General features: G+C 43.4%; 1 pseudogene; it reads right to left on the bottom strand.

The window, feature by feature from the left end:
* Positions 1-9,847: 9,847 nt before the first annotated feature.
* On the bottom strand, positions 9,848-10,361 carry LOC109775678 (zinc finger A20 and AN1 domain-containing stress-associated protein 12-like; annotated as a pseudogene).
* Positions 10,362-10,892: the final 531 nt, after the last annotated feature.

Raw genomic sequence — 10,892 nt, 5'->3', positions numbered from 1 at the left:
AGAAACCCATAGCAGCCACGTAAAACATGCAACAACAATTAGAGGACGTCTAACTTGTTTTTGCAGGGTATGCTATGTGATGTGATATGGCCAAAAGGATGTGATGAATGATATATGTGATGTAGGAGATTGATCATGTTCTTGTAATAGGAATCACGACTTGCATGTCGATGAGTATGACAACCGGCAGGAGCCATAGGAGTTGTCTTAATTTATTATATGACCCGCGTGTCAATGAACAACGCCATGTAATTACTTTACTTTATTGCTAACCGTTAGCCATAGTAGTAGAAGTAATAGTTGGCGAGACAACTTCATGAAGACACGATGATGGAGATCATGATGATGGAGATCATGGTGTCATGCCGGTGACGAAGGTGATCACGCCGCGCCTCGAAGATGGAGATCAAAAGGCGCAAGATGATATTGGCCATATCATGTCACTTTATGATCTGCATGTGATGTTTGTCATGTTTACATCTTATTTGCTTAGAACGACGGTAGCATAAATAAGATGATCCCTCACTAAAATTTCAAGAGATGTGTTCCCCCTAACTGTGCACCGTTGCGAAGGTTCGTTGTTTCGAAGCACCACGTGATGATCGGCTTTGATAGATTCTAACGTTCGCATACAACGTGTGTAAGCCAGATTTACACATGCGAAACACTTAGGTTGACTTGACGATCCTAGCATGTACAGACATGGCCTCGGAACACAAGAGACCGAAAGGTCGAACATGAGTCGTATAGTAGATACGATCAACATGGAGATGTTCACCGTTGATGACTAGTCCGTCTCACGTGATGATCGGACACGGCCTAGTCGATTCGGATCATGTATCACTTAGATGACTAGAGGGATGTCTATCTGAGTGAGAGTTCATTAAATAATTTGATTAGATGAACTTAATTATCATGAACATAGTCAAAAGGTCTTTGCAAATTATGTCATAGCTTATGCTTTAGTTCTACTGTTTAAGATATGTTCCTAGAGAAAATTTAGTTGAAAGTTGGTAGTAGCAATTATGCGGACTGGGTTCGTAAACTGAGGATTGTCCTCATTGCTGCACAGAAGGCTTATGTCCTTAATGCACCGCTCGGTGTGCTGAACCTCAGCGTCGTCTGTAGATGTTGCGAAACATCTGACATACACGTTTTGATGACTACGTGATAGTTCAGTGCGTAATGCTAACGGTTTAGAATTGTGGCACCAAAGACGTTTTTGAAACGTCGCAGAACATATGAGATGTTCCGAAGACTGAAATTGGGATTTCAGACTAGTGCCCACGTCAAGAGGTATGAGACCTCTGACAAGTTTCTTAAGCCTGCAGACTAAGGGAGAAAAGCTCAATCGTTGAGCATGTGCTCAGATTGTCTGAGTACCACAATCGCTTGAATCGAGTGGGAGTTAATCTTCCAGATGAGATAGTGATGGTTCTCCATAGTCACTGCCACCAAGCTATTAGAGCTTCGTGAGGAACTATAACATATCAGGGATAGATGTGATGATCCTTGAGCTATTCGCGATGCTTGACACCATAAAAGTAGAAATCAAATAGGAGCATCAATTGTTGATGGTTAGTAAAACCACTAGTTTCAAGAAGGGCAAGGGCAAAAAAAGGGATACTTCATGAAACGACAAATCATTTGCTGCTCTAGTGAAGAATCCTAAGGTTGAACCCAAACCCGAGACTAAGTGCTTCTGTAATGAGGGGAATGGTCACTGAAGCAGATCTACCCTAGATACTTCGTAGATGAGAAGGCAGGCAAGGTCGACAGAAGTATATTGGATATACATTATATGAATTTGTACTTTACTAGTACTCCTAGTAGCACCAGGGTATTAGATACCGGTGCGGTTGCTAAGTGTTAGTAACTCGAAATAAAAGCTGCGGAATAAACGGAGACTAGCTAAAGGTGAGATGACGATATGTGTTGGAAGTGTTTCCAAGGTTGATGTGATCAAACATCGCACGCTCCCTCTACCATCGAGATTGGTGTTAAACCTAAATAATTGTTATTTGGTGTTTGCGTTGAGCATAGACATGATTGGATTATGTTTATCGCAATACGGTAATTCATTTAAGGAGAATAATGGTTACTCTGTTTATTTGAATAATACCTTCAATGGTCTTGCACCTAAAATGAATCTCGATCGTAGTGATACACATGTTCGTGCCAAAAGATATAAAATAGTAATGATAGTACCACATACTTGTGGCACTGCCATTTGAGTCATATTGGTATAGAACGCATGAAGAAGCTCCATGTAGATGGATCTTTGGACTCACTCGGTTTTTGAAAGATTGAGACATGCAAACCATGTCTATTGGTATATTTGCATGAAGAAACTCCATGCAGATGGATCGTTTGGACTCACTTGATTTTGAATCACTTGAGACATGCAAATCATACCACATGGGCAAGATGACTGAAAGATCTCGTTTTCAGTAAGATGGAACAAGAAAGCAACTTGTTGGAAGTAATACATTTTGATGTGTGCAGTCCAATGAGTGTTGAGGCACGCAGTGGATATCGTTATGTTCTTACTTCACAGACGATTTGAGTAGATGCTGAGTGTATTTACTTAATGAAACACAAGTCTGAATTATTGAAAGGTTCAAGTGATTTCAGAGTGAAGTTGAAGATCGTCGTGACAAGAGGATAAAATGTCTATAATATGATCATAGAGATGAATATCTGAGTTACGAGTTTGGCACACAATTAAGACATTGTGGAAAGTGTTTCACAATTAATACCGCCTGGAACACCATAGTGTGATGGTGTGTCCGAACATCATAACTGCACCCTATTGGATATGGTGCATACCATGATGTCTCTTATCAAATTACCATTGTCGTTTATGGGTTAGGCATTAGAGAGAACCACATTCACTTTAAATAGGGCACCACGCAATTTCGTTGAGACGACACCGTATGAACTATGGTTTAGAGAAACCTAAGCTGTTGTTTCTTAAAAGTTTGGGGTTGCGACGCTTATGTGAAAAAGTTTTAGGCTGATAAGCTCGAACCCAAAGCGGATAAATGCATCTTCATAGAATACCCAAAACAGTCGGGTATACCTCCTATTTCAGATCTGGAAGCAGAAGTGATTGTTTCTAGAAACGGGTCCTTTCTCGAGGAAAAGTTTCTCTCAAAAGAATTGAGTGGGAGGATGGTGGAGACTTGATGAGGTTATTGAACCATGACTTCAACTAGTGTGTAGCAGGGCACAGGAAGTTGTTCCTGTGGCACCTACACCAATTTAAGTGGAAGCTTATGATAGTGATCATGAAACTTTGGATCAAGTCAGTACCAAACCTCGTAGGACGACAAGGATGCGAACTACTTCAGAGTGGTACATAATCCTGTCTTGGAAGTGATGTTGCTAGACAACAATGAACCTACGAGCTATGGAGAAGCGATGGTGGGCCCAGATTCCGACGAATGGCTTGAGGCCATAAAACCGAGAGGATCCATGTATGAAAACAAAGTATAGAATTTGGAAGAACTACTTGATGGTCGTAAGGCTGTTGGGTGCAGATGGATTTTAAAAGGGAAGACAGACAATGATGGTAAGTATCACCATTAAGAAAGCTCGACTTGTCGTTAAGATGTTTTTTGACAAGTTCAAGGAGTTGACTGCGATGAGATTTTCTCACTCGTAGCAATGCTAAGAGTCTGTTGGAATTATATTAGCAGTTACTGCATTATTTATGAAATCTTGCAGATAGGATGTCAAAACATTGTTTCCTCGACGATTTTCTTGAGGAAAGGTTGTATGTGATACAACCAAAAGGTTTTGTCAATCCTGAAAGATGCTAACAAGTATGCAAAGCTCCAGCAATCCTTCTAAGGATTGGAGTAAGCATCTCGGAGTTGGAATGTACGCTTTGATGAGATGATCAAAGATTTTGGGTTTATACAAAGTTTATGAGAAACTTGTATTTCCAAAGAAGTGAGTGGGAGCACTATAGAATTTCTGATGAGTATATGTTGTTGACATATTGTTGATCAGAAATGATGTAGAATTTCTGGAAAACATACAGGGTTATTTGAAAAGTGTTTTTCAATGGAAAAACCTAGATTAAGCTACTTGAACATTGAGCATCAAGATCTATAAGGATAGATCAAAAACGCTTAATAGTACTTTCAAATGAATACATACCGTGACAAGATTTTGAAGGAGTTCAAAATAGATCAGTAAAGAAGGAGTTCTTGGCTGTGTTACAAGGTGTGAGTATTGAGTAAGACTCAAGACCTGACCACGGCAGAAGAGAGAGAAAGGACGAAGGTCGTCCCCTATGCTTTAGACGTAGGCTCTACAATATGCTATGCTGTGTACCGCACCTGAAGTGTGCCTTGCCATGAGTTAGTCAAGGGGTACAATAGTGATCCGGGAATGGATCACATGACAGCAGTCGAACTTGTCCTTAGTATCTAGTGGACTAAGGAATTTTCTCGATTATGGAGGTGGTAAAAGAGTTCGTCGTAAAGGGTTACGTCGATGCAAACTTTGACACTAATCCGGATGACTCTGAGTAGTAAACCGGATTCGTATAGTAGGGCAGTTATTTGGAATAGTTCCAAGTGGCGCGTGGTAGCTACATCTACAAGATGACATAGAGATTTGTAAAGCACACACGTATCTGAATGTTGCAGACTCGTTGACTAAAACCTCTCTCGTAAGCATAACATGATCAAACCCTAGAACTCATTGAGTGTTAATCACATGGTGATGTGAACTAGATTATTGATTCTAGTAAAATCGTGGGTATTAGTCACATGGCGATGTGAACTTTGAGTGTTAATCACATGGTGATGTGAACTAGATTATTGACTCTAGTGCAAGTGGGAGACTGTTGGAAATATGCCCTAGAGGCAATAATAAAATGGTTATTATTGTATTTCCTTGTTCATGATAATTGTCTATTGTTCATGCTATAATTGTATTAACTGGAAACCGTAATACATGTGTGAATACATAGACCACAACATGTCCCTAGTAAGCCTCTAGTTGACTAGCTCGTTGATCAATAGATGGTTATGGTTTCCTGACCATGGACATTGGATGTCATTGATAACGGGATCACATCATTAGGAGAATGATGTGATGGACAAGACCCAATCCTAAGCATAGCAAGAGATCGTGTAGTTCGTTTGCTAAGAGCTTTTCTAATGTCAAGTATCATTTCCTTAGACCATGAGATTGTGCAACTCCCGGATACCGTAGGAATGCTTTGGGTGTACCAAACGTCACAACGTAACTGGGTGGCTATAAAGGTGCACTACAGGTATCTCCGAAAGTGTCTGTTGGGTTGGCACGAATCGAGACTGGGATTTGTCACTCCGTATGACGGAGAGGTATCTCTGGGCCCACTCGGTAATGCATCATCATAATGAGCTCAATGTGACTAAGGAGTTAGCCACGGGATCATGCGTTATGGAATGAGTAAAGAGACTTGCCGGTAACGAGATTGAACGAGGTATTGGGATACCGACGATCGAATCTCGGGCAAGTAACATACCGATTGACAAAGGGAATTGAATACGGGATTGATTGAATCCTCGACATCATGGTTCATCCGATGAGATCATCGAGGAGCATGTGGGAGCCAACATGGGTATCCAGATCCCGCTGTTGGTTATTGACCGGAGAGTCGTCTCGGTCATGTCTGCGTGTCTTCCGAACCCGTAGGGTCTACACACTTAAGGTTCGGTGACGCTAGGGTTGTAGAGATATTAGTATGCGGTAACCCGAAAGTTGCTCGGAGTCCCGGATGAGATCCCGGACGTCACGAGGAGTTCCGGAATGGTCCGGAGGTAAAGATTTATATATGGGAAGTCTTGTTTTGGTCGCCGGAAAAGTTTCGCGCATTATCGGTATTGTACCGGGAGTGCCGAAAGGGGTCCGGGGGTCCACCAAGGGGGTCCACCTGCCCTGGGGGCCACATGGGCTGTAGAGGTGTGCGCCTTGGCCTATATGGGCCAAGGGCACCAGCCCCAAGAGGCCCATGCGCCAAGAGATAAGAGAAAGGGAGAGTCCTAATAAAGGGGGAAGGCACCTCCTAGGTGCCTTGGGGGGGATGGACTCCTCCCTGGCCGCACCCTTCCTTGGAGGAAGGGCCAAGGCTGCGCCCCCCCTCTCCCTTGCCCCTATATATATGTGGGGAAGGGGAGGGCAGCAATAACCTAAGCCCTGACACCTCCCTCTCCCTCCCGTGACACATCTCCCTCCTCCCGCAGCGCTTGGCGAAGCCCTGTTGGAATCCCGCTACTTCCACCACCACGCCGTCGTGCTGCTGGTTCTCCATCAACCTCTCCTCCCCCCTTGCTGGATCAAGAAGGAGGAGACGCCGCTGCTCCGTACGTGTGTTGAACGCGGAGGTGCCGTCCGTTGGGCGCTAGGATCATCGGTGATTTGGATCACGACGAGTACGACTCCATCAACCCCGTTCTCTTGAACGCTTCCGCTCGCGATCTTCAAGGGTATGAAGATGCACTCCCCTCTCTCTCGTTGCTAGTTAATCCATAGATTGATCTTGGTGATGCCTAGAAAATTTTGAATTTCTGCTACGTTCGCCAACACGAATATAGTCGTCCAATATATCGATCTTTACGTCTCGACCATTTCGAGACTCCTCGTCATGTCCCCAATCTCATCCGGGACTCCAAACTACCTTCGGTACATCAAATCACATAAACTCATAATATAACCATCATCGAACTTTAAGCGTGCGGACCCTACGGGCTCGAGAACTATGTAGACATGACCGAGACACGTCTCCGGTCAATAACCAAAAGCGGAACCTGGATGCTCATATTGGCTCCCACATATTCTACGAAGATCTTTATCGGCCAGACCGCATAACAACATACGTTGTTCCCTTTGTCATCGGTATGTTACTTGCCCGAGATTCGATTGTCGGTATCTCAATACCTAGTTCAATCTCGTTATCGGCAAGTCTCTTTACTCGTTCCGTAATACATCATCCCGCAACTAACTCATTAGTTGCAATGCTTGCAAGTCTTATAGTGATGTGCATTACCGAGTGGGCCCAGAGATACCTCTCCGACAATCGGAGTGACAAATCCTAATCTCGAAATACGCCAACCCAACAAGTACCTTCGGAGACACCTGTAGAGCACCTTTATAATCTCCCAGTTATGTTGTGACGTTTGGTAGCACACAAAGTGTTCCTCTGGTAAACGGGAGTTGCATAATCTCATAGTCATAGGAACATGTATAAGTCATGAAGAAAGTAATAGCAGAATACTAAACGATCGTGTGCTAAGCTAACGGAATGGGTCAAGTCAATCACATCATTCTCCTAATGATGTGATCCCGTTAATCAAATGACAACTCATGTCTATGGCTAGGAAACATAACCATCTTTGATCAAGGAGCTAGTCAAGTAGAGGCATACTAGTGACACTATGTTTGTCTATGTATTCACACATGTATTATGTTTCCGGTTAATACAATTCTAGCATGAATAATAAACATTTATCATGATATAAGGAAATAAATAATAACTTTATTATTGCCTCTAGGGCATATTTCCTTCATGAGATACCCACATAATTCCTACAAACCAAAGGAGGCCTTAATCTATACAAGGTAATGATTTTCAGTATCTCAATGCCCTTCGGAGGAGCTCATAACATTTGCTTCTTGTTCAATGTTGTTGTTTCTATACATTATGTTTAGTTAATTGTTTTCTATTCTTCTCACCAGTGCCACTACCGGAAACTGATAATCAAATATACCTCCCTTGCAAAGACAGAAATACCATTTAATTGTTCGAAGTTGGAGAATATTGTAACCATTTGCTGGCAGATTGATCAAAGAGCTGATATCATGATTATTTGCTTATTTCAATTATCAAACATTTTGAGGTATGTCAATCATGTTAAGTTTCTTAGCCTCTTCACATTGCACACATAATATATTTTGCTTTTCTAGGAATACGATTAATCCATGACTTAGGATAAACATTGATATGTTGAGATCCCTACTTTTACTGATATCCTACTTGTATTGATGTCACTTTCAAGTGATAATTTTTCATGGTTTAAGATGAACGGTACATTATGCATTGCATATGAACCAGAATATTGCTGCAACTTTAGTTGACAATTGACAACAAAATACATCTATACTAATTTGTCTTATTTTGGAGTAAGCATGAAATGCATTTGCATGACCTGACTTTCACCAATCTGCTCCTATTTTTTTAAATAGTCAGAAATGAAAAGGTGGTTTAGAATTCTGATGGATATTCTCCCCCCTGCTTGTTTACATGTGGCCATGTTTGTTGCTTATACCTCCATACCTATGTGTATTAATCAGACCATTGTTCTTTTTTTTTGTACACAACTGGAGTGTGTCCTTTGCATTCATTGCACATTAGTGCAGTCCAAATATTGTATGCAATCAAGGTGCATATGGGTGTATATTTTTCCTTTTCTCATATATGGAAATAATACTTCATATAATTGACATATGTTTCAGAAAAATGGAATATACTAACTATTATGAGGTGGTGTCGGGCAGTGGGCAGATGGAGAAGATCACGCCACGGTTGATGTAGTTGTTCGTGACGCACGATCACGCGGCGAAGGAGCAAGCAGATTCTCAGCTGGCGTGGTTACATCTGGAGGAACACCCTGTGCGCTTGAGCAGGGACACACTTGAGAGGTTTGATGAAACTACTCTGTAGTGTCCGAATTTGTGGTGGTGTCAAACACATTGAATTTTGATAGGTATTTCGTTGGTATGTTTGTGAAGGTTCGTGTACTTCGTGAGAACATTGGACGTGCTGGAGATGGCGAATATATTCTTAGCTAAAATGTTTTGTCTAGATGGGGCTAACGAACTGCAAACCTAACTCCTGCCTATGTATATCACATGTAGTCAACTTCAGGCCTTGTAATACTTTTGTGTCCGATATCCCGCGTAGTGAACTTCAGGCCTTCAAATGCTTTTGTGTCACATATAATTCTCCATGTTAGCTTTATTTCCTTTGGATTTGAATTGTCTAACTGAATTATGCTCTATGTGGGACTCTAATCACATGTACTATGTCCCATAGTGTATCTTATTCTCTATTGTTTGTTTACTCATGGCATTGGTGCCCGAGGGCCTTGATATTTGTTCATCATCTGAACAATCTCATGTACACAAGTTACAGACAAGGCAGCCCAATGCACGGAGCAAACATAGTAGCATAGAGGACTGCGTCAGGAGGAGTGCAAAGACATGTTAAACCAGTAATGAACAATGCTGCTGCGTAAAATGAATGCACATGACGATCTGAGACACTCAAACAAGAGAAGTGCGCACATGATTGCCTCAAGAGGTGCGCCTGGGGCACACCCCAGGCACTAGTCTCTGTTAAGCATTGGAAGGCCTGTCGATGACGGTGAGCCAACTTGGTGCACAAAAATGAGTCAGGTGTAACCTTGATCAACCCTTTCTAAGGTTCACACCATCTCGCTAGCCCTACATAAAGAGAGGAGAGGTCCGCACAGCGGATCCAAGTTCTACATGGTCAACATCATCATCAAGGTTAGGACTAGATACAAACCCTAGTCGTCGAGTTGCCTCCAAACTCGCCGGGTTCACCATTGTACCATCGGACAAGAACGATCGAATAACACGATGGTACGTATTTACACCAATCTGTATGAATATATGACTATAAATAGATAACAAGAAAAATCAACATCGGCGGCTCTCTTCAACTTAAAGAGCTAGCGCATACGTGAAAGATCTAAAGACGAGAGATAGTAACTATGTACATGTCCCTAGAAAAAACTCTCATGTTATTGAACTCCTTGTGCCTTCAAATCTTGTTGTGGATCTTGGGTGCCACGACGAGAGGGTTCTGCTGCGCGATCTTCTCACGGTCGACCTTCTTGTAGTCGAAGTTGCACGCATGCCCGTCCACGTAGCGGTGCAGCGAGCAGAAGGTGCCGCCGCACCGGCACGCGAACCCCAGCAGCCCCACCTTCTTCTTGCACGCCATGCACCTGGTCGGCTTCTTCGCCGACGCCTCGGCCGCTGGTGTCTTGGCGGTCGGCGCCTCGGCGGCGGCAGCTGCAGAGTGATCCTGCAGGCTCAGCGATGTCTTGAGGTTGAAGGCGAGGTTGGCCACGTCGTCGGCCTTGATCTTCGTCTCCCCCCTCGACGGCGGGGCCGGGGGCAGCCGTGTCGGTGGCCTTGAGGTGGTCGCGGTAGCACTTGGAGCACATGTTCTCGGTCGCGGCGCTCCCATAGAACCCGCAGCCGTTCGCGCACAGCGTGGCGGCCCCGGCGCCGGCGGCCTGCGTCGGCGACGACTCCTGCCCGTGCGCCATCTGATATCAGCACTGATCTTCTGATCGAAAAGGACGCGATCGATCGCTTGTCGTTTGGTTCCTCTTCGTCCCCGTGCGTGGCTTCTCTCTTGACGAGGCCCCGAGGGCGTCATCGTGTGGGCTTTTAAGAGGTCCCGCTACGCCGGGTGACCAGAACAGCGTGTCACCGGCGAATTCCGACACGGAGACAGATTTCCAATCCTGGTCGGTCCACACCATACTACGGTTTTCAGTTTTGAACGTGTCCGTTCATTGCCATGAGATATAAATATTCCATACATCTATGGAAAATATACATATTTTTTCTCATAGTACGGATGCGAGCCTCATATATACGCGCATACACTCACTCGTATGAACACATATGCACACCCTACTTCTATAAAATCCTTCAAGAGACTGAGCGTCAGAAATTCTAAAATAAATATAGGATAAATGTGATCACCAGAATTTAAACTTTGGTGGGTTGAAGATACCACTGACCTCTAAGCATCCAACCCCGGGTTGGCTCCAAAAAAAAAACAATTATAT

This window comes from Aegilops tauschii, chromosome 6 (genome assembly GCF_002575655.3).
Source record: "Aegilops tauschii subsp. strangulata cultivar AL8/78 chromosome 6, Aet v6.0, whole genome shotgun sequence".
Lineage (NCBI taxonomy): Eukaryota > Viridiplantae > Streptophyta > Magnoliopsida > Poales > Poaceae > Aegilops > Aegilops tauschii.
The sequence above is the reverse complement of the archived record's forward strand: the minus strand, read 5'-3'. Positions and strand labels throughout refer to the sequence as shown.